This window comes from Vanellus vanellus, assembly GCF_965231255.1.
Source record: "Vanellus vanellus genome assembly, contig: HAP1_SCAFFOLD_59, whole genome shotgun sequence".
Taxonomy (NCBI): Eukaryota; Metazoa; Chordata; class Aves; order Charadriiformes; family Charadriidae; genus Vanellus; species Vanellus vanellus.
This window is the reverse complement of record NW_028127359.1, coordinates 180,998-205,532: the sequence shown is the minus strand read 5'-3', so window position 1 is coordinate 205,532 and position 24,535 is coordinate 180,998. Positions and strand designations below refer to the sequence as shown.

Sequence of the window (24,535 nt, the reverse complement as noted above, 5' to 3'; positions counted from 1 at the left end):
CCTTGACTTTAGCAAGGCTTTTGACACTGTCTCCCACAACATCCTCATTAGGAAGCTGAGGAAGTATGGGCTAGATGAGGTGACAGCGAGGTGGATCGAGAGTTGGCTGCGGGACAGAACTCAGAGGGTTGTGATCAGCGGCACAGAGTCTAGTTGGAGGCCTGTAACCAGTGGTGTCCCCCAGGGGTCAATACTGGGTCCAATTTTGTTTAATATATTCATTAATGACCTGGATGAGGGGACAGAGTGTATCCTCAGCAAGTTTGCTGATGATACCAAACTGGGTGGGGTGGCTGACACCCCAGAGGGCCGTGCTGCCATCCAGCGTGACCTGGACAGGCTGGAGAGCTGGGCAGAGAAGAACCTAATGAGGTTCAACAAAAGCAAGTGCAAGGTCCTGCACCTGGGGAGGAAGAATGTAAAGCACCAGTATCGGTTAGGGGTGGACCTGCTGGGAAGTAGCTCTGAGGAGAAGGATCTGGGGGTCATGGTAGACAGTAAATTATCCATGGCCCAGCAATGTGCCCTTGTTGCCAAAAAGGCCAATGGAATCCTGGGCTGCATAGGGAAGAGTGTGGCCAGTAGGTCGAGGGAGGTCATTCTCCCCCTCTACTCTGCACTGGTGAGGCCACAACTGGAATACTGTGTCCAGTTTTGGGCTCACCATTTCAAGAGGGACAGGGAACTGCTGGAGCGAGTCCAGCGAAGGGCAACTAAGATGATGAAGGGATTGGAGCACCTCCCTTATGAGGAAAGGCTGAGAGAGCTGGGACTCTTTAGCCTGGAGAAGAGAAGGCTGAGGGGAGACCTTATTATGGCATACAAGTATCTAAAGGGTGGGCTGAAGGAGGATGGAGCCAGGCTCTTTTCTATGGTTCCCAGTGACAGGACGAGGGGTAATGGGCACAAGTTAGAACACAGGAAGTTCCGTTCAAATACACGGAAACACTTCTTTATGGTGAGGGTGATAGAGCACTGGCCCAGGCTGCCCAGGGAGGTTGTGGAGTCCCCTTCTCTGGAGCTTTTCAAGACCCACCTGGATGCAGTCCTGAGTCATGTGCTCTGGGCAATCCTGCTTTAGCAGGGGAGTGGGGCTGGATAATCTCTAGAGGTCCCTTCCAACTCTTAAAACTCCGTGATTCTGTGATTCCATAGCGGAAATTGCTAAAATAGCATTAACTGCACGAGAGTTCAGGAGATTGGGCATCTCAGACTGAGTTCGTGGTTAAGGAAAGTTCAGAGTTACGAGATTGCCCTGATCCAATAAATTCTAACGCAGATGCTTCAAAACTTAAGCGACAGCCTCACTCTGATTTGCCAGGATGTTATGAATCACCTACGAAGAAGTCTAATACTGCAAGTTTCACAGGGGAAGGTACTATGTTAGCAGACTTTAATGAAGATGTCCCTTTTTGATATGTTCCAGTTGAAAAATGGAGGCAAATAACGCAAAAGGCACTGGACAGTGGAGATACAGCATGTGGAAATGCAATAGCGTGTCCCGTCTTACGACGAACGGATCAGCCTAATGAGCACTCGCCTTTTCCTTATGAAGTAATTAAAGACTTGAGACAAACTCTTATGCAAAATGGGTTAAGTGCACCACATACTCAAAGTTTGCTACAAGGAATATTTTGGGGGAATGGGTTAACACCCTATGATATTTGGCAAATTACGTGTTTGATACTTACTCCTACGCAAATGGTATTATTTGAGTCAATGTGGAAATCTGCTTGCCAAGTGGCAGCCCTTGCAAGCAGCGAATGCTGCTGCGAAAGAGTCTTTGTTAACGCAGCTTGTTGTGGGAAATGCTAATTATGAATGTCAGTGTATTTTGCGTTCATTACAAAATCCAACGATAGTCCAAATGATTGAGGCACATCAAAGAATCGGTTCTAACTCTCATAACATGGAGATGTTGGCGACAACTTTTGCTGCAGCGGTGAAAGTACGAGGAAGTTGGTTTTTGTGTGGGCCGGCTATAGCCCAGTGGTTACTTTGGTCTTTCACAAGTGTGTCGCGTGAATCTGTCAGATCATTCAGAATCTGTGCGTAAAAGCATTCAAATGTTAAAGGAGGGGGTCAGAAAGTTGCAAGTAGACAATGAATGGAATTGGTTGAACGATTTGTTATCTGGTTGGGGAATTACAGGATGGATAGCTGCAATTATTAAGACAGGATTAATGATATTGATCATAATTTTTTTTATAGCATTAATTGTTCCATGTTTATACTCTTGTCTGCAAAGGGCCCTGCAGAAGATGATAAACTCGGCTTTTCTAATTGAAAAACAAAAAAGGGGGAGATGTGGGGACTGGGGCAAAAGAAGGGTTAAGTGGGGTAGAACTAATCGGGAGGAATAAGCAGCTGCAGCACTGTTCTGGCAGACCACGAAGTTGTGTGAAGCTCCTCCCGAGATAAGGAGGTGCTGCTCACAGGGAGGAGAGATTCCCTTTTCGGTGGGAACGTGATCTTTTGGAGTACGCGATGGTGTAAACAAGCAAAGTAGGCAATTACTGCCGTGGTAGAAAAGTATGTAAAGAGCACGCTTGCTTAATACAGCGGATGTCGGTTTCGATCCTGCATATCGCTGTCCGCGCGTTCCCACCGCCACACGCCCCCTCCCCCGCGGGCCGCCCCCCGGCCCCGGCAGCGCCCCGCTCCGCCCGCCCGCCCCCGCCCTGGGCAGGAGCTCCCCGAGCCCGCGCCGCCCCCCCGGAGCGCAGCGGGACGAGCAGCTGCAGCGCCCGGTGCCGCGGGGCCGGTTCCTGCGCGCCGTCACCCGCGGCGGGAGGAGCCGCACCGCGCCCGCGGGCACCGGCGGGGCTCGGCTCCGCTCGGATGGGGTCGGATGGGGTCGGCGGGGGTCGGATCTGTTCGGCCCATCCATCCCCCAGTGGTGGGAGGGGAGAAGGGAACCCCCTCTCTTTGCCAGCGCCGCCTCCTCCCCACAGTGTCCCCCAGAGAAGGCTCTGAACTCGGGACGATGCCAACGCGGGGGGGGAGTGCAGTCTTTGCCCTCCGGCACCCACTCCGAGGGGATCTTCCGCTCTCTGACCATCTCCTGCTCCCGCTGCGGGGAGTTCCTGCTCTGGATGGATCCAGCCGGTTATGGAGGTATCGAGGGAAGTTGGACTCTCGCGTCCGCTACGGGGAGGTCAGAGCTGGGAAGCGCTCCGTACCCCGGCAGCAGCGGGGGGGGTCGAGCTGAGCAGGGAGGTGTTGGCCGGGCAGGAGGAACTGCTGCGCTGTCCCTGTGTCCCTCCAGAAGGACATCGGCAAGAGAGGAGTGTGGGAGGAGGAGGTGGCGGGGGCAGAAGAGGAGGGGGAAGGGGAGCCGAACGCGGAGGAGCTGCGGGAGAAGAGCTGGACCATGGGGCTGTCCTGCCCCCCGCTGCCGGGCACGGGGGTCTGGGGGCACCGAGGGCTGGAGCTGTGCTCCGCAGGGCTGTGCTGGCCCCCAGGTGCGGTTTTAATGTTGAATTTCTGTAAATGACTGGCTTGTAGAAGGCAGGTGTAGATTTGGGGAGGGGGGAAGCAGGAGCTGTGGCCGTGGGGGGGGTGCATGCAGCTGAGGGGGTGGAGCTGTGACCTTGCTGGGCAGGAAGGACCACGGACCTGTCCGTGTCTGACCCCTGCAGCCCCCCCGGCTGTCCCCCTGCAGCTCTAGGGGAAGGGGCTGCCAGCGTCGGACAGGCGGCTCCTGCTCCTGCCCCCTCCGGGGGAAAAGGGTCCCCGGGGCTGCGGGCAGAGCCCCTCCTGTGCTCCCCGGGGGCTCTCGGGAGGTGCCCGACAAGGTGCCGTCAGGGGCGACCTCCTCTTGCAGTAGCACCGGGGGGGGCAGTGCCGCCCGAACCAAGGTGCCTGCCTGTGTCAGGTTCTGCAGGCAGCCTGTGGGCAGGGACGGTGCCCGGAGGGGGCTGGGGGGACCCCGCGCTCTTCCCACATGCCTGCAGCAGGGCAAGCAGCCCCAGGACCCTCCAGCTCCCCACGAGCGCTGGGGGATGTGCCTGTCCCCACCATGGCCCCGCTGGGGGGAAACAACATCCAGAGAGACATTGCAACATGGCAAAATGCATAGCAAGAGTCGTAGCTGAGAGGCTCCTGAATGGTGACCCTGGGGCAGCTCTACCTTGGAAGTGGCAGAGGAGCAGAGCCATCTGGAGCCATAGAGCATCGGCTTTGGCAACCAGATAAGGACAGTTGACCAAAACAATACAGTGATTAAAAAGGAGTCAACGACTCCCAGAGGATTCTGAAGGACTATCCGAGAGACTATAATGCGCATACCGGGGTGGGTAGTAGCCTATGGTAATGAGTTCCCGGAAAAGTAACGAACATGTTAAGCATTTCCCCAAAACCTTGTGAATGTGTATATATGGCATGTCTGTAAGCTGTATAACTAACCCTTTACGGTGTGCAAGTTTGGAGGAGCGATCCCCCTTGCACCCAGCGCTGCAATAGACATAGCTGCTTTATAACTCTGCGTGAGTTGTGGAGTTTGTTTCCGCACCTCAGCACTGCAGGGCTCAAGGATGGGGGGACCCCCCCCCCCGTCCCCGTCCCCTCCCTTCTGCCCGCAGGGAGCAGCCCCAGGCAGGGATGCTGAGCACGGGGGTTTCTTGACAGGCCTGGGGCTGGCAGCGGTGACACTTGGCTGTAGGACACGTCCCACCCAGGCAGGGGTGCAACTCCTTCTGTGGGCAGCATGTCACTGAGAGCTGGGGGGGACTTGGATGGTCTCGGGCAGAGCGAGTGTTACCCCAGCCTGCCACCATGGCCCTTTGCAGCTCTGGCGGTACCCGGGCAGGGACGGGATGGGCTGGCCTGAGGCTGGAGCACCCGAGGGTGATGCCCCCCCCACCACAGAGCATCCTCAGACCAATGGGTGCTGTGGGGATGGTGGGGCAGGGCTGGATGAAGGATGCGGGGCAGCAGGGCCAGGGCCATCACCTGTAGCTGTAGCCAAGGGGAAGCCGAAGTCCTTTTGGGGTGAAGGTGGTGGAAGGAGTAGCGGCACTCGCTGTCGGACAGGTCCAGGTTGCAGTTCCAGCCGATGGTCACACTGATCATCCAGTCCTGCAGCAGGGACCAGCAGACCTCGCACAGTGCCAGCACGCTGCGGGCACAGCATCCCAACGGGCACGGCACCACCATGGTCACAGCATCTCCAGGGGCACGGCATCCCCATGGGTACAGCACCTTCGTCCCTGCAGGCGTAGAATCTCCACAGACATGGCAATCCCCCAGGCACAGCACCCCAGTGGGCATGGGAACCCCCACGGGCATGGCATCCCTGCGGGCACAGCATGTCCACGGCTATGGCATCCCTGGGGGCATGCAGCATCCCCCCAACCCACGCTGCTCCCGCCCGGCCACGAGCACAGCCCCATCCTCGCCCTCCCCAGCAGGACGGGGCTGGGTTGCCACAGGCGTTGGGCCACAGGCCCTTGCCAGGGACGCCGTTGGCACTGCCTGCTGGCCCAAGAGTGCCCGGGAAGGGGCTTCCCAGAGGAGCTGGCCGGGCAGCAAGGAGCAGGTCCCAAAGGACGGGAGGACGCTGGGGACGGGCAGGGGGGCAGAGAGCGGGGGAAGGATGGAACAGCGTCGAGTGCCTCTCCTGGGGGGGACTTGTCTGCTCCCGCAGGTGCAGAGGGCAGGGAGGGCCCTGCGGGGACGCTGCGCTGCTCGGCCACCCGCCCCCCATCCCCGGCAGAGGCGGGAGGGAGTCCCGGGGAGGCGGCACTGCCTCGCTCCGGCCGCGCCTGCCGCCTGCTCCCCCCGCCCGGCTCGGCCCGGCTCTGCCCGCACGGCTGGCTGGATCGGCTCGGCTGGGCTCGGCTCGAGTGGGCTGCGGCCCTGCGGGCCCGGGCCGGGCCGTGCGGCGGGAGCCCCGGCGGAGCGGCGGGGCAGGTGTGGGCGCGGAGGGGGCCGGGGGTCCCGGTGGGTGCGTGCGGGGGCTGCGGGCAGGGGGCGTGTGGGCCTCGCTCCGCGGAGGCTGCGGAGGCCGCGGCGGGGCCCGAGGGCAGAAGCGCGGGGCCGGCGGGCCCGTGAGCGGGTCCCCGCGGGAGCGGGCAGCGGCGCAGCCGTCGGGCGTCCCCCGGGCGCGGCCCCGCCCCTGCCCGCTGCTGCCGGGGGTCTGGCGGGGCGGCCGTCGGCGGGCAGCGGGGGTGCGGAGAGGGGCCGGGCTGCGGCCGCTGGCGGCGCTCCCCCCGGTGCCGGCGGGGACGGGGACGGGGACGGGGACGGGGACGGGGACGGGCCCGGGGAGAGGCGGGCTGGCGGCGGGGCAGAGGCTGCGGGGCTCCCCCGGGGCACAGGGTCGGGCCCGGGCCGGTGGAGACGCTCTCGGGCTGCGGCCGGGACAGACGAGGCCCAGCCGGCGGCTCTGGCAGAGGAGACGGAGGCTCCGCTTCGATTGCCCGCTCCGTCCTGAGGCAGCATGGCGCCTGCAGCCTGTGCAAGCAGGCCGTGCCCGGCCCAGGGCAGAAGACCCCCGGGGGGCTCGTGCAGGGAGGTCCCGGAGGTGCCCCTGCCAAGCTGGCACAGGGAGGAGAGGCGGAGGGATGGAGGGCACCGCTGGACTCCCGCTCCTGCCAGGACAGGGAACCGCTGGCCACAACTGGCCCCGAGGAGCCCTGGCAAGGGGCTGTGCTCGGGGCTGCAGAGGAAGGCGAAAGACCCCCGGGGGCCCGTGCCAGTGTGCCCCGGGGAAAAAATTCCTTCCTGACCCCAAAAGTGGCGATGGGCTGTTCCCTGAGGACTCGAGCAAGACCTTTTGCGAGGCCTCCAGGGCAGCGGTGGCTCCAGGGGACACCAGCACCGCCCAACCCCTCCACTGCTTCCATTGGGGGCACCTCAGGGCCATCCCACAATGGAAAACTGACATGGTTTTCTCTACCAAAACACTCTTTTTCTATGAAAATGTATCCTCCAGGGTCCACCCAAGACTCCTCCCAGGCAACTCCTGCAGGCTCTTGATCACAGCTTTAGGGATGTGAGATCCCAGGAAGCAACCCCAGACTCGTCCAGGGAAGATACCCGAGATGATTTTTCTCCTTGGACAATGCTCCATCCTCTGGGATGCACCCGAGACTTATCCCAGCTATGTCCCAGGTATGGCCCTGAGTCTTTTTTTCCAGTGTTTTGGTGACCTGTGATCCCGGGTAGCAACCCCAGAGTCCTCCAGGGAAGATACCAAAGATGATTTTTCTCCTTAGGAATGAGCTATGCTGCAGGAATCACTCAGAACTCCTCCCAGGCGTCTCCCACAGTCTTTATTCCGGTGGTTGAGGGTCTGGTCATCCCGGGTAGCAACCCCAGGCTCCTCCAGGGAAGACAGCCAAGATGATTTTTCTCATTGGACAATGCTCCATCTCTGGGATGCATCCGAGACTCCTTGCAGGTATGTTTCTGAGTCTTTTTTTCCGGTGGTTTGGGGCCCCGTGACCCCAGGTAGGAACCCCAGACTCCTCCAGGGAAGATACAAAAGATGATTTTTATCCTTGGGCAAAGCTCCATCCTCTGGGATGTATCCGAGATTCCTCCCAGGTGTCTCCCGCAGACATTTTTCCTGTTGTTTGGGGCCCTGTGATCCTGGGTATCAACCCCAGACTCCTCCAGGGAAGATACCCGAGATGATTTTTCTCTTTACAAAATGCTCCCTCCTCTGGGATGTACCCCTGACTCCTCCCAGGCGTCTCCCGCAGACTTTTCTCCAGTAGTTTAAGGATCTGAAATCCCAGGTAGCAACCCCAGACTCCCTCAGGGAAGATACCCAAGATGATTTTCCTCCTTGGGCAATGCTCCATCCTATGGGATGCATCCGAGACTTATCGCGGCTATGTCCCTGAGACATTTATCCGGTGGTTTAGGGTCCTGTCATCCCGGGTAGCAACCCCAGACTCCTCCAGGGAAGATACCCGAGATGATTTTCCGCCTTGGACTATTGTCCATACTGCGGTATGCACCGGAGACTCCTCCCAGCTCTGTTTCTGAGTGTTTTCGTCCGGTGGTTTAGGGTCCTGTCATCGCGGGTAGCAACCCCAGACTCCTCCAGGGAAGATACCCAAGATGATCATTCTCTCTTGATAGTGGTCCTTCCTGCGGTATCTACCCAGAACTCCTCCCAGGTGTCTTCCGCAGAGTTTTCTCCAATGCTTTAGGGCCCTGTGATTCCGGGTAGCAACGCCAGACTCCTTCAGGGAAGATAACTGAGATGATTTTTGTCCTTGGAATATGCTTTACCATCTGGGATTCACCCGAGACTCCTCGCAGGTATGTCCCTGAGTCTTTATTCCGGTGGTTTGGGGCCCTGTGATCCCAGGTAGCAACCCCAGACTCCACCAGGGAAGATATCTGAGATGATTTTCCTCCTTGGGCAAGCTCCATCCTCTGGGATATACCCCTGACTCCTCCCAGGCGTCTCCCGCAGACTTTTCTCCAGTGGTTTAGGGATCTGAAATCCCAGGTAGCAACCCCAGATTCCTCCGGGGAAGATACCCGAGATGATTTTTATCCTTGGGCAATGCTCCATCCTCTGGGATACACCTGAGATTCCTCCCAGGCATCTCCCGCAGATTTTTTTCCTGTGGTTTGGGGCCCTGTAATCCTGTGTAGCAACCCCAGACTCCTCCAGGGAAGATACCCGAGATGATTTTTCTCCTTGGGCAATGCTCCATCCTCTGGAATTCACCAGAGGTTCCTCACAGGTATGTCCCTCAGTCTTTTTTCCGGTGGTTTAGGGCCCTGTGATCCCAGGTAGCAACCCCAGACTGCTCCAGGGAAGATACCCGAGATGATTTTCCTCCTTTGGCAGCGCTCCATCCTCTGGGATGCACCTGAGATTCCTCCCAGTCATCTCCCGCAGACATTTTTCCTGTGGTTTGGGGCCCTATAATACTGGATACCTAGACCAGACTTCTCCAGGGAAGATATCTGAGATGATTTTTATCCTTGGACAATTCTCCATCCTGCTGGATGCACCCGAGACTCCTCGCAGCTCTGTTTCTGAGTGTTTTCTTCCTGTGTTTTAGGGCCCTGTGATCCCAGGTAGCAACCCCGGACTCCTCCAGCGAAGATACCCAAGATGATTTTTCTCCTTGGGCAATGCTCCATCCTCTGGAATTCACCGGAGGTTCCTCACAGGTATGTCACCGAGTCTTATTTCCGGTGGTTTAGGGCCCTGTGATCCCGGGTAGCAACCCCAGACTCCTCCAGGGAAGATACCCGAGGTGATTTTTCTCCTTGGACAATGCTGCATCGTCTGGGATTCACCGGAGACTCCTCGCAGATATGTCCCTGAGTCTTTTTTCCGGTGGTTTAGGGTCCTGTGTTCCCGGGTAGCAACCCCAGACTCCTCCAGGGAAGATACCCGAGATGATTTTTCCCTCTTGACAGTGGTCCATCCTGCGGGATCTACCCAGAACTCCTCCCAGGCGTCTCCCGCAGAGTTTTCTCGAATGCTTTAGGGCCCTGTGATCCCAGGTAGCAACCCCAGACTCCTCCAGGGAAGATACCCGAGATGATTTTTATCCTTGGACAATGCTCCATCCTCTGGGATGCACCTGAGATTCCTCCCAGGCATCTCCTGCAGATATTTTTCCTGTGGTTTGGGGCCCTGTCATCCCGGGTAGGAACCCCAGACTCCTCCTGGGAAGGTACCCAAGAGGATTTTTCTGCTTGGACAATGCTCCATCCTCTGGGATTCACCTGAGACTCCTCGCAGGTATGTCCCTGAGTATTTTTTCCGGTGGTTTGAGGCCCTGTGATCCCGGGTAGCAACCCCACACTCCTCCAGAGAAGATACCTGAAATGATTTTCCTCCTTGGGCAATGCTCCATCCTCTGGGGTGCATCCGAGACATATCGCAGCTATGTCCCTGAGACATTTTTCCGGTGGTTTAGGGTCCTGTCATCCCAGGTAGCAACCCCAGACTCCTCCAGGGAAGATACCCGAGATGATTTTTCTCTCTTGACAGTGGTCCATCCTGCGGGATCTACCCAGAACTCCTCCCAGGCGTCTCCCGCAGAGTTTTCTCCAATGCTTTAGGGCCCTGTGATCCCGGGTAGCAACCCCGGACTCCTCCAGGGAAGGTACCCAAGAGGATTTTTCTCCTTGGACAATGCTCCATCCTCTGGCATTCACCGGAGATTCCTCCTAGTCGTCTCCTGCAGACATTTTTCCTGTGGTTTGGGGCCCTATAATACTGGATAGCAAGACCAGACTTCTCCAGGGAAGATATCTGAGATGATTTTTATCCTTGGACAATTCTCCATCCTGCGGGATGCACCCGAGACTCCTCGCTGGTATGTCACCGATTCTTATTTCCGGTGGTTTAGGGCCCTGTGTTCCCGGGTAGCAACCCCAGACTCCTCCAGGGAAGATGCCCGAGATGATTTTTCTCTTTAGAATATGCTCCATCCTCTGGGATGCATCCGAGACTTATCCCAGCTATGTCCCTGAGTCTTTATTCCGGTGATTTAGGGTCCTGTCATCTCGGGTAGCAACCCCAGACTCCTCCAGGGAAGATACCTGAGATGATTTTCCTCCTTCGGCAAAGCTCCATCCTCTGGGATGCATCCGAGACATATCGCAGCTATGTCCCTGAGACATTTTTCCGGTGGTTTAGGGTCCTGTCATCCCAGGTAGCAACCCCAGACTCCTCCAGGGAAGATACCCGAGATGATTTTTATCCTTGGACAATGCTCCATCCTGCTGGATGCACCCGAGACTCCTCCCAGCTCTGTTTCTGAGTGTTTTCTTCCTGGGGTTTAGGGCCCTGTGATCCCAGGTAGCAACCCCAGACTCCTCCAGGGAAGATACCCAAGATGATTTTTCTCCTTTGACAATGCTCCATCCTGCGGGATGCACCCGAGGCTGCTCGCAGGTATGTCACCGAGTCTTATTTCCGGTGGTTTAGGGCCCTGTGTTCCCGGGTAGCAAGCCCAGACTCCTCCAGGGAAGATACCCGAGATGATTTTCCTCCTTGGGCAGTGCTCCATCCTCTGGGATGCACCTGAGATTCCTCCCAGTCGTCTCCCGCAGACATTTTTCCTGTGGTTTGGGGCCCTATAATCCTGGATAGCAAGACCTGACTTCTCCAGGGAAGATATCTGAGATGATTTTTCTCCTTGGACAATTCTCCATCCTGCTGGATGCACCCGAGACTCCTCGCAGCTCTGTTTCTGAGTGTTTTCTTCCTGTGTTTTAGGGTCCTGTGATCCCAGGTAGCAACCCCAGACTCCTCCAGGGAAGATACCCGAGATGATTTTTCTCCTTGGGCAATGCTCCATCCTCTGGGATGCACCAGAGATTCTTCCCAGTCGTCTCCCGCAGATATTTTTCCTGTGGTTTGGGGCCCTGTAATCCTGGGTAGCAACCCCAGACTCCTCCAGGGAAGATACCCGAGGTGATTTTTCTCCTTGGACAATGCTGCATCGTCTGGGATTCACCGGAGACTCCTCGCAGGTATGTCCCTGAGTCTTTTTTCCGGTGGTTTAGGGTCCTGTCATCCCGGGTAGCAACCCCAGACTCCTCCAGGGAAGATACCCAAGATGATATTTCTCTCTTGACAGTGGTCCATCCTGCGGGATCTACACAGAACTCTTCCCAGGCATCTCCCGCAGAGGTTTCTCCAATGCTTTAGGGCCCTGTGATCCCGGGTAGCAACCCCAGACTCCTCCAGGGAAGATACCAGAGATGATTTTTCTCTTTAGAATATGCTCCATCCTCTGGGATGTACCCCTGTCTCCTCCCAGGTGTCTCCCGCAGACTTTTTTCTAGTGGTTTAGGGATCTGAAATCCCAGGTAGCAACCCCAGACTCCTCCAGGGAAGATACCCAAGATGATTTTTTGCCTTGGGCAATGCTCCATCCTCTGGGATGCACCTGAGATTTCTCCCAGGCATCTCCCGCAGATATTTTTCCTGTGGTTTGGGGCCCTGTAATCCTGGGTAGCAACCCCAGACTCCTCCAGGGAAGATACCCGAGATGATTTTTCTCCTTGGGCAATGCTCCATCCTGCTGGATGCACCTGAGACTCCTCGCAGCTCTGTTTGTGAGTGTTTTCTTCCTGTGGTTTAGGGTCCTGTGATCCCCGGTAGCAACCCCAGACTCCTCCAGGGAAGATACCCGAGATGATTTTTCTCTTTAGAAAATGCTCCATCCTCTGGGATGCATCCGAGACTGATCCCAGCTATGTCCCTGAGTCTTTATTCCGGTGATTTAGGGTCCTGTCATCTCGGGTAGCAACCCCAGACTCCTCCAGGGAAGATACCCGAGATGATTTTCCTCCTTGGGCAATGCTCCATCCTCTGGGATGCACCTGAGATTCCTCCCAGTCGTCTCCCACAGACATTTTTCCTGTGGTTTGGGGCCCTATAATCCTGGATAGCAAGACCTGACTTCTCCAGGGAAGATATCTAAGATGATTTTTCTCCTTGGACAATTCTCCATCCTGCTGGATGCACCCGAGACTCCTTGCAGCTCTGTTTCTGAGTGTTTTCTTCCTGTGTTTTAGGGTCCTGTGATCCCAGGTAGCAACCCCAGACTCCTCCAGGGAAGATACCCGAGATGATTTTTCTCCTTGGGCAATGCTCCATCCTCTGGGATGCACCAGAGATTCTTCCCAGTCGTCTCCCGCAGATATTTTTACTGTGGTTTGGGGCCCTGTAATCCTGGGTAGCAACCCCAGACTCCTCCAGGGAAGATACCCGAGGTGATTTTTCTCCTTGGACAATGCTGCATCGTCTGGGATTCACCGGAGACTCCTCGCAGGTATGTCCCTGAGTCTTTTTTCCGGTGGTTTAGGGTCCTGTCATCCCGGGTAGCAACCCCAGACTCCTCCAGGGAAGATACCCAAGATGATATTTCTCTCTTGACAGTGGTCCATCCTGCGGGATCTACACAGAACTCTTCCCAGGCGTCTCCCGCAGAGGTTTCTCCAATGCTTTAGGGCCCTGTGATCCCGGGTAGCAACCCCAGACTCCTCCAGGGAAGATACCAGAGATGATTTTTCTCTTTAGAATATGCTCCATCCTCTGGGATGTACCCCTGTCTCCTCCCAGGTGTCTCCCGCAGACTTTTTTCTAGTGGTTTAGGGATCTGAAATCCCAGGTAGCAACCCCAGACTCCTCCAGGGAAGATACCCGAGATGATTTTTCTCCTTGGGCAATGCTCCATGCTCTGGGATGCACCAGAGATTCTTCCCAGTCGTCTCCCGCAGATATTTTTCCTGTGGTTTGGGGCCCTGTAATCCTGGGTAGCAACCCCAGACTCCTCCAGGGAAGATACCCGAGGTGATTTTTCTCCTTGGACAATGCTGCATCATCTGGGATTCACCGGAGACTCCTCGCAGGTATGTCCCTGAGTCTTTTTTCCGGTGGTTTAGGGTCCTGTCATCCCCGGTAGCAACCCCAGACTCCTCCAGGGAAGATACCCAAGATGATATTTCTCTCTTGACAGTGGTCCATCCTGCGGGATCTACACAGAACTTTTCCCAGGCGTCTCCCGCAGAGGTTTCTCCAATGCTTTAGGGCCCTGTGATCCCGGGTAGCAACCCCAGACTCCTCCAGGGAAGATACCAGAGATGATTTTTCTGTTTAGAATATGCTCCATCCTCTGGGATGTACCCCTGTCTCCTCCCAGGTGTCTCCCGCAGACTTTTTTCTAGTGGTTTAGGGATCTGAAATCCCAGGTAGCAACGCCAGACTCCTCCAGGGAAGATACCCAAGATGATTTTTTGCCTTGGGCAATGCTCCATCCTCTGGGTTGCACCTGAGATTTCTCCCAGGCATCTCCCGCAGATATTTTTCCTGTGGTTTGGGGCCCTGTAATCCCGGGTAGCAACCCCAGACTCCTCCAGGGAAGATACCCGAGATGATTTTTATCCTTGGACTATTGTCCATCCTGCGGTATGCAAAAGAGACTCCTCGCATCTCTGTTTCTGAGTGTTTTCTTCCTGGGGTTTAGGGCCCTGTGATCCCAGGTAGAAACCCCAGAGTCCTCCAGGGAAGATACCCGAGATGATTTTTCTCCTTGGGCAATGCTCCATCCTCTGGAATTCACCGGAGGTTCCTCACAGGTATGTCACCGAGTCTTATTTCCGGTGGTTTAGGGTCCTGTCATCCCAGGTAGCAACCGCAGACTGCTCCAGGGAAGATACCTGAGATGATTTTCCTCCTTTGGCAGTGCTCCATCCTCTGGGATGCACCAGAGATTCCTCCCAGTCGTGTCCCGCAGACATTTTTCCTGTGGTTTGGGGCCCTGTAATCCTGGATAGCAACCCCAGACTCCTCCAGGGAAGATATCCGAGATGATTTTTCTCCTTGGACAATTCTCCCTCCTGCTGTATGCACCCGAGACTCCTCCCAGCTCTGTTTCTGAGTGTTTTCTTCCTGGGGTTTAGGGCCCTCTAATCCCAGGTAGCAACCCCGGACTCCTCCAGGGAAGATACCCAAGATGATTTTTCTCCTTTGACAATGCTCCATCCTGCAGGATGCACCCGAGACTCCTCGCTGGTATGTCACCGATTCTTATTTCCGGTGGTTTAGGGCCCTGTGTTCCCGGGTAGCAACCCCAGACTCCTCCAGGGAAGGTACCCGAGATGATTTTTCTCTTTAGAAAATGCTCCATCCTCTGGGATGCATCCGAGACTTATCCCAGCTATGTCCCTGAGTCGTATTTCCGGTGGTTTAGGGTCCTGTCATCTCGGGTAGCAACCCGAGACTCCTCCAGGGAAGATACCCGAGATGATTTTTATCCTTGGACTATTGTCCATCCTGCTGGATGCACCCGAGACTCCTCCCAGCTCTGTTTCTGAGTGTTTTCTTCCTGGGGTTTAGGGCCCTGTGATCCCAGGTAGCCACCCCAGACTCCTCCAGGGAAGATACCCGAGATGAATTTTCACCTTAGAAAATGTTCCATCCTCTGGGATGCATCTGAGATTCTTCCCAGGCATCTCCCGCAGACTTTTCTCCAGTGGTTTAGGGCCCTGTAATCCTCGGTAGCAACCCCAGACTCCTCCAGGGAAGATACCCGAGATGATTTTTCTCTCTAGAATATGCTCCATCCTCTGGGATGTACCCCTGACTCCTCCCAGGTGTCTCCCGCAGACTTTTCTCTAGTGGTTTAGGTATCTGAAATCCCAGGTAGCAACCCCAGACTCCTCCAGGGAAGATACCCGAGATGATTTTTCTCCTTGGGCAATGCCCCATCCTCTGGAATTCACCGGAGGTTCCTCACAGGTATGTCCCTGAGTCTTTTTTCCGGTGGTTTAGGGTCCTGTCATCCCAGGTAGCAACCACAGACTGCTCCAGGGAAGATACCTGAGGTGATTTTCCTCCTTTGGCAGTGCTCCATCCTCTGGGATGCACCTGAGATTCCTCCCAGACGTCTCCCGCAGACATTTTTCCTGTGGTTTGGGGCCCTGTAATCCTGGATAGCAACCCCAGACTCCTCCAGGGAAGATATCCGAGATGATTTTTCTCCTTGGACTATTGTCCATCCTGCTGGATGCACCCGAGACTCCTCCCAGCTCTGTTTCTGAGTGTTTTCTTCCTGGGGTTTAGGGCCCTGTGATCCCAGGTAGCAACCCCGGACTCCTCCAGGGAAGATACCCAAGATGATTTTTCTCCTTTGACAATGCTCCATCCTGCGGGATGCACCCGAGGCTGCTCGCAGGTATGTCACCGAGTCTTATTTCCGGTGGTTTAGGGCCCTGTGTTCCCGGGTAGCAACCCCAGACTCCTCCAGGGAAGATACCCGAGATGATTTTTCTCTTTAGAAAATGCTCCATCCTCTGGGATGCATCCGAGACTTATCCCAGCTATGTCCCTGAGTCTTTATTCCGGTGATTTAGGGTCCTGTCATCTCGGGTAGGAACCCCAGACTCCTCCAGGGAAGATACCCGAGATGATTTTTCTCTCTTGACAGTGGTCCATCCTGTGTGATCTACTCAGAACTCCTCCCAGGCATCTCCCACAGAGTTTTCTCCAATGCTTTAGGGCCCTGTGATCCCGGGTAACAACCCCAGACTCCTCCAGGGAAGATACCCGAGATGATTTTTCTCCTTGGGCAATGCTCCATCCTCTGGGATGCACCTGAGATTTCTCCCAGGCATCTCCCGCAGATATTTTTCCTGTGTTTTGGGGCCCTGTAATCCTGGGTAGCAACCCCACACTCCTCCAGGGAAGATACCCGAGGTGATTTTTCTCCTTGGACTATGCTGCATCGTCTGGGATTCACCGGATACTCCTCGCAGGTATGTCCCTGAGTCTTTTTTCCGGTGATTTAGGGTCCTGTCATCCCGGGTAGAAACCCCAGACTCCTCCAGGGAAGATACCCAAGATGATATTTCTCTCTTGACAGTGGTCCATCCTGCGGGATCTACCCAGAGCTCTTCCCAGGCGTCTCCCGCAGAGGTTTCTCCAATGCTTTAGGGCCCTGTGATCCCGGGTAGCAACCCCAGACTCCTCCAGGGAAGATACCCGAGATGATTTTTCTCTTTAGGAAATTCTCCATCCTCTGGGATGCATCTGAGACTTATCCCAGCTATGTCCCTGAGTCTTTATTCCGGTGGTTTAGGGTCCTGTTATCCCGGGTAGCAACCCCACACTCCTCCAGGGAAGATAGCCAAGATGATTTTTATCCTTGGACAATGCTCCATCCTGCGGGATGCACCCGAGACTCCTCGCAGGTATGTCACTGAGTCTTATTTACGGTGATTTAGGGTCCTGTCATCTCGGGTAGCAACCCCACACTCCTCCAGAGAAGATACCTGAAATGATTTTCCTCCTTGGGCAATGCTCCATCCTCTGGGATGCATCCGAGACATATCGCAGCTATGTCCCTGAGACATTTTTCCGGTGGTTTAGGGTCCTGTCATCCCAGGTAGCAACCCCAGACTCCTCCAGGGAAGATACCCGAGATGATTTTTCTCTCTTGACAGTGGTCCATCCTGCGGGATCTACCCAGAACTCCTCCCAGGCATCTCCCGCAGAGTTTTCTCCAATGCTTTAGGGCCCTGTGATCCCGGGTAGGAACCCCAGACTCCTCCAGGGAAGGTACCCAAGAGGATTTTTCTCCTTGGACAATGCTCCATCCTCTGGGATTCACCTGAGACTCCTCGCAGGTATGTCCCTGAGTCTTTTTTCCGGTGGTTTGAGGCCCTGTGATCCCGGGTAGCAACCCCACACTCCTCCAGGGAAGATCCCCGAGAGGATTTTTCTCCTTTGACAATGCTCCATCCTTCGGGATGAACCTGAGACTCCTCCCAGCTCTGTTTCTGAGTGTTTTCTTCCTGGGGTTTAGGACCCTGTGATCCCAGGTAGCAACCCCAGACTCCTCCAGGGAAGATCCCTGAGATGATTTTTATCCTTGGACTATTGTCCATCCTTCGGGATACACCCGAGACTCCTCCCAGCTCTGTTTCTGAGTGTTTTCTTCCTGGGGTTTAGGGCCCTGTGATCCCAGGTAGCAACCCCAGACTCCTCCAGGGAAGATACCCAACATGATTTTTATCCTTGGGCAATTCTCCAACATCTGGGATACATCCGAGATTCTTCCCTGTCGTCTCCCGCAGACATTTTTCCTGTGGTTTGGGGCCCTATAATCCTGGATAGCAAGACCAGACTTCTCCAGGGAAGATATCCGAGATGATTTTTCTCCTTGGACAATGCTCTATCCTGCGGGATGCACCCGAGAGTCCTCCCAGGTCTGTTTCTGAGTGTTTTCTTCCTGGGATTTAGGGCCCTGTGATCCCAGGTAGCAACCCCAGACTCCTCCAGGGAAGATCCCCGAGAGGATTTTTCTCCTTTGACAATGCTCCATCCTTCGGGATGAACCTGAGACTCCTCCCAGCTCTGTTTCTGAGTGTTTTCTTCCTGGGGTTTAGGGCCCTGTGATCCCAGGTAGCAACCCCAGACTCCTCCAGGGAAGATACCCGAGATGAATTTTCTCCTTGGAATATTGTCCATCTTGCGGGATGCACCTTAGACTCCTCCTAGGCATCTCCAACACAGTTTATCCTTTGGTTTATGACCCTGTAATCCTGGGTACCAATCCCAGACTCCTGCAGGGAAGATACCTGAGATGATTTTTGTCATTAGACAATGTTCCATAATCTGGGTTTCACCCGAGGCTCCTTCCAGGCTTCTGGTGTTGTCTTTTGTCATGTATTTTAGGGACCTCAGATCCCTGGTAGGACCTCCAGACTCTCCAAAGGGAGATAACTGTGATGGTTTTTTCTCATTGGGAAATGTTTTTTCTCTTTTAGGCAAAGCTTTTTACCCTGCGACAAACCCATGACTCCTCCCAGGGATCTCCCACAGACTTTTGAACTCTAGTTGAGGGACATGATATCACAGGTAGCTACCAAGACTCCTCCAAGGAAGCTTCCTTCTGTTTTGCCAATAGGTCTCTGTTCCTGGATCCATCCAACCCTCCCATTAGCGTTAGGTTAGGGTGTGAGTTCTGTATGAGAATCCCACAGCTCCAGGGACACCTGGCTGGAAAAGATATGTCGAGGAGGGAACGGTATTGCACCAACATCGCTTCCTTGACACTGTGATGGTGTGCTCCCCCTCCCCGCCTTCCAACCTGACCTTTATCTCCCGTGACCCTGCCCAAGCACTAACACCCGTGGTGGTCACAATGGGCACGTGTACATGTGATGGCTGCCCCCGGCTCGATGTGGTTTCGGGGAAACACATAACACCACAGTAGCCAAGGGCTAACTTGAGCAGTGCTGGTACTGTGGCCAATATGCAGATATGACTATAGGTCAGTCATCTCACCCACATCAACAGCGAACAGCCCAAGAGCCCTTTGAGCTCCCCTGCACGCCAGGATCTCCCCATGAGCGGGGACGCCTCTCAAGGTTACTCCTCGAGCTTCACAGATTCTTTGCCGCAACAGATCCTCGGTCAGTGACTAATAGCACGCGAAACTGTGAAATCTTAGCTAAGTGATAGAAAGGATCGATTGCACATATATAATCCCTTAGACATAAACCGTTGACCCAGTCTGGGACCAGGATTGGATCCAGCCGCACCCAGACTCCTCTCTGAGAAGGAGGTTAGAAAGCAAGGGGCTCCTTTCCGAACCTCAGCCCAACAGGAGGGTCTCCCTGGCAGTTCTGCCTGACCCTGTCCTCCATGCAGGAAATAACCAAGTGTACCTTGCCATCGAATCCTGCTAAAGCACTGTCGCATTTACTCTCAAACTTTGTTAAATCCCTGTTTTGTATCAATAAACGTGTCGCTGCTTCTCTCTACGAGTGAAGTGCATCGCTCCATCCGCAACAGACACCTCTCTCCTCTGGGCCACCCGTGCTGCTGGGGACCTCAGCCTCAGCCCACGCTGCCATTAGCTGCCTGTCAAAGCACTGCTACGGGATGGTGAAGGCAGGAACAGCTTTCCATCCTTGCTCCTTTTGTGTAGGAGCAGTCGCTGGATGTTTTCCATTTTGGAGCGGGGCTCTGGCGAGTGTGGGAGAGAGTGTTGGGAGCGTTACGGTGCAAGGAAAGCGCAGAGCCCCAGTGTTGGTCGGGCTGTGAAAGTGCTGCCGAGGGATAGTGAGGGCAAGCAGTCTAATATGACCGAATTGAATGAAACAATCCAGGAATTCTTTACTTACAGAATCTCACTTGGCTACAGCCCACGCTAAGGGGCTGTAACAGTAACTCACCAGCAGGAGTGAGGGAGAATAGCGGCGCGGTTGGGTGTTTGCGGTGTTAAGATGTCGAGCAGGAGGAGTGTCGGGGACCTGGAGTATTTAACCAGACACATCCCTCAGAATCCCAGATACCAACATATAAAAACCCGCCTTGATACTGGAAACAGTTTGACAAAATACACCGAGAGGTTGGAAGAGATCAAAAGAAATTACAGGTATAAAAAGGATGAGCTGTTTAAAAGACTGAAAGTGACTACTTTTGCCCAGTTGGTCATCCAGGTTGCCTCTCTATCTGATGAAACCTTAGAAGTGACAAATGAGGAGATCCACAAGCTGGAAGATGGTGATTCTGTTGCTCCAGATGCTGAAGTCACAGCAGGGACAAATGGGAAAGGAAGCCCTGATGTGACACCTAGTCCAATCCTGTTTATAAACAACACAGGAGCTGGGGAATCCTATCGGTCCACGCTGCAGAGTGTGATAAGTGGCATTGGTGAACTGGATATAGAAAAGGACACTCCTTTCTGTTACACAATGTAAAATTCTGTTGTACAGGAGAAGTTTATTTGTTTGCTTGCTTTAAGAACTAAAGGTGGTTTCAAACCCTAAAAATGCAAGGTAACCAAAGTACAGAAGGAGATACCCGAGCTAAACAAAAGACATCTCTCTCGTCTGTGCTATCGCCTAGCAGCCAACTACTCCCCTCGATAAATATCACCGTCAGGAGGAGCCCAATTTGACCTCTCCCTGAATGGCAGCTGCACTGCACGCCAGGCGACTCTCCCCGTGGGCAGGGGCGACTCTCAAGGTTAGAGATTCCTTACCTGAGACTGAGAGCCTTCCTCACCCACGGCGGAGAGATGCCTTAGCTGCGGCAGATCCTCAGTAAGTGACTGAGAGCGTGCTGAATTAGTACTAATGAGACATTACTAATCCGTGCAGCTACTCAATATTATTGCAAACATTGTATAGATAATTCCGTTAGACATAAGCTGTTCTCCAAGTGTGAGACCGGGGCTCCATCAGGAGTTTAGAAGGCAAGGGGATCCACTCTGAACCTCGTGACTCAATGGGAGGGTCTTCCTTACTCTTTGCGTCTCCAGTCTCTGTGTGAATCAGCCTAACCTGCTTCTAACTCAGTTTTCCTTTGTATGTTTTTTCCAAGCGGTAGTTAATCATAGAATGGTCTGGGTCGTCTTCAATTGGATCTGGTTGCTCAGAGCCCCATCCAACCTGACCTGGAATGTTTCCAGGTATGGGCCATCTCCCACCTCTTTGGGCAACCTGGGCCAGTGTCTCCCCACCCTCATCATCAAAAAACATAATCTTCCCAGATGCCCCATCCCTGCTTATTGCAGGGGGTTGGACTCAACAACCTCTAAAGGTCCCTTCCAACCCAAATGATTCTATGATACTGTGATTTCACTGATGTTTCCCTGTTGGCTTCTGTTCCGTCAGAAGCCCCTGGCTCATCTCCATAAGACTGCGAGTCTGCTGCACCCAGCACGTCTCAGACCAACAGGCTGAGGGTCCTCGCTGGCGCCCCGTCCCCCTGACCTTAGCATGTTCCCGCAGCTTGTCACGGGCAAGCCTGATCCTATCCCTGACCCCTTCAAGTCTGATCCTATCCCTGACCCCTTCAAGTCTAGTTTAAAGCTCTGCCAATGAGCCCCACTGGCTCCTGAGCAAAGACCCTCTTCCCCCTTTCAGAAAGCTCAATCCCATCTGACCCCAGCAGGCCTGGCACCATGGAGGCCACCCTATTTGTGCAAAAAAACGAAAATTGTGGTGGTGACAGCAGCCACGGAGCCATGTATTAAGAGACCAGGTCCGTCTGTTCCTTCCAGTGTCGCTGCGCATAACTGGAAGGAGAGAGGAAAAATAGCCGGCGCTCCAGATTCCCTTACCACCCATCCCAAGGCCCTGAAGTCTCTCCGGATCGCCCTCGGACTACGCATTGTGGCTTCGTGGCCACCCACAGGGAAGAGCAGCGCTGGGCAATAGTCCGAGGGCCGTACCAGGCCGGGAAGTTTCCTAGTGACGTCCTTAACCCGGGCCCAGGGGGGCAGCAGACTTCCCCAAGAGGAGGGTCTGCCCGGTGAGTCAGGGGTATGTGATAGAGACAATAACACATTGTGCACTGATTGACTAGCAGTGATTCATAACCTAAAGGACAGGCCTGATAAAAAGCAAGAAGTCTTGAGATTGCCAAGGACAGCTCCTGATAACGAATAAGAGTATGCCTTGAAAAGCGGCTGAAACCAACCCTGCGGTCTGGACAAAGACCAAAGAAGAACTGAGTCTGCGCAAGGACAAAGAGTTACTTGCGGTGATGAAGAGGAATCATCAGCCTTCGTGGTCACGACCCTCAGCGACCACCACCAGGAGGCATTGCGCAAGCGCAGTTGGGAGGAGTTTATGGAAATGACTTCGTAGAGCTAATTTTAATGCGAAGTGGGGACAGGTTATGCATATGTATAGGCGTATTGGGAAATCTTATGATTATGTAATTAAGCACAATATATATTTGAGAAGGCCGCTGCATTGGGCGCGCACGATTGTGGTGGGGCGACCCCCCCGTGCTGCCCAGCGCTGAATAAACACCTACTTTACAACCTTCCCGGTTGTGGAGTCTCTGGAGTTTCGTTTCCGCATGTCACCGGCAGATCCGGTCCTCCGTTCCCGTCCCCGTCTCCGGGAGGGCAGAGCGCGGCTCCAGCGGCCCCTCTCTCTCTCGCTCACGCTCCCGGCTGCTCCTCAGCCTTTCTCCTTCCCCCCCGGCTCTGCCGCCAGGCCGAGCGCACCGTCCCCCTGCTCCCCCCTCACGCTGCGCTGCTCTCCGCCGCGGAGCGGGCCGGCCCCGGAGCGGCTCCCTCGGCCACCGGCCGCTCCCTCCGCTGCGGCGCGTTTGAGCCTCCCGCCGTTGCCCGGGCAACGCCCAGGTCTCGCCAGCGGCTGTGGCGAGAGGTACCGGCTGCCGCTCGGCCCCGCTCGGCAACACTCGGCCCCGCTCGGATCGGCTCGTCATCTCGCGGCCCCTCTCGGCCGGTCAGGGCCGTCCCCGAGCGCGGCGGCGGGGCCGGGCTGGCGCAGGGCGGGCAGAGGAGCGGCGGGCGGAGGGGCCGAGCCGCCCCGGGAGGCGGCCGCGGGGCGCTCCCCTCCTGCGCTGCCCCGAGGTCCCGGCCGGTCCGGGGCAGCCGCTCGGTGTCCCTCGGGTCCCCGCTGTCCGGGCGTCGGGGCAGCCCCGGGGCTGGGCTGGGGCCGCTCCGTCCCGGCGGCCATCCCCCTTTGGCGGGGCAGCCGGCGGGGGGCACGGCCGGACCCTCCTGCCTGCCCCGGGCCCCGCCGCACGGGCTCTGTGCCGCACACACCGTCCCGTCCGTACCCGCCCTCTCCCCCGCTGGGAGGGCGGTGGGGCCACCGCGGGGCGGGCAGAGCCCTGCGGGGCTGCGCCCGGGAGTCACCGAGCGCCGCAGGTTGCCCGATGCGGAGCGAAAGGAGCCCGAGGGGCCGCCCAGAGCAGCCCCCGCAGCGCAGCGCAGCGCAGCGGCACAGGCGGCGGCAGGAGGGGCAGCCCCCGGCCGGGGGAGCCCCCGTCGGGGCGGGTAAGTAGCACAGCCACGTCTGCGCAAGAGGAGCAACGCAGAAGCCTTTTCCCGCCCCGACTGCTCCCGCCAGCGAGCTCGGGGCCGGTGGCACTGACGGCGGCAGCCAGGAGCATCGGGCCCCGAGTCACCGGTGCCGACAGCACAGGCGCCGCTGGAGGCGTCCGCCTCTTCCCGCCCCGACGGGATGCCGAGGGCAAGAGCGGGAAGAGGCCCCCAGACGCAGCCCCGCTGCCTTGCTGCGGCTCCTCTGCTTCCACTACCTTTCCCTTTCCTTCCACAAGGCCGCCGTATCTTCACCAATCTTGACCTTTTCCTGCTGGGAAGCAGAGGCCCGGCTCATACTAGAAACCTCTGCTGCTTCTTGGAGGGAATGAGTGTTTTCTGCCGGGGTAAGACTGATTAAAGACTGATTAAAATAACACCAAGTTCCAAGTTGCTGCTTCTTTTATTAGAATCCCATAGAACAGTTTTTCAAAGGCACATTCCCGCTTTGTGATTAAACGAATTCAAGTTTGATTTGGCTTACACTACCCAGGGCTAATAATATCCTATTCTGGACACTGACAAAGGCTCTATCAAGGTAAAGTGTTGTATCTTACATTCTCTGGCATGAAATACAACAAATCTGATCTGCAGGAGTGTTATTAAAATGGGTTTGCTAGGATACACATGCTGCTCCTAGGCAAGCAAGAGATGCGGAAGAATAACAGCAAGTGGAATAACAGAAAATGCCCACGCTTCATCTTATTTCTTTGATATTTTTAATATAATGCACAGAATCCTGATTGTATATAGAGCTGCAAATTGGTCAGCTTGAACAGTACAAATAGACTTACCATTTTTCATCATTTTTATTTTCAGTCCGTTGCATTTCCTGGCTCTCAGAAAATGCTATCCCTGTACTGGAATGGTTTTGCTGCAAATATTACGGGTAGATATAAATTCCTAAGGAAAAGAATATCTTTTCTGATTTTCTTCTAATTAAGTGCAAATTATTTTTGTGAACTTGATATTCTTTCTCAAAATCTACATTTTGTACTTAGTAAAGAGAATTCTGATTCAGAAAATTGGTAGCAAAAGAACGTCTACAAGCCAAAAAAAGGTAATCTTAGCATTTCTAAATCCTCCAAAACTGATGCCATGAGGAGCGATACAGGCCTGCCTATTATTCAGCATGTTTAAACGAGTTTCACAGGTGGGGTCCTGAACTCACTCACTTCAGCCCAGGTATTACTGATTGTGTGTTTCCCTCA

General features: G+C 55.1%; 1 pseudogene across 1 annotated transcript in view; it reads right to left on the bottom strand.

Annotated features, from left to right (window-relative positions):
* Positions 1-1,687: 1,687 nt before the first annotated feature.
* LOC309685327 (olfactory receptor 14J1-like) overlaps positions 1,688-24,535 on the bottom strand; it is a 38,394-nt pseudogene continuing 15,546 nt past the window's right edge. Inside the window, exon 2 of the transcript in view lies at positions 1,688-1,693. The product of the transcript in view is annotated as an olfactory receptor 14J1-like (transcript). The remainder of the gene's footprint in view (positions 1,694-24,535) is intronic.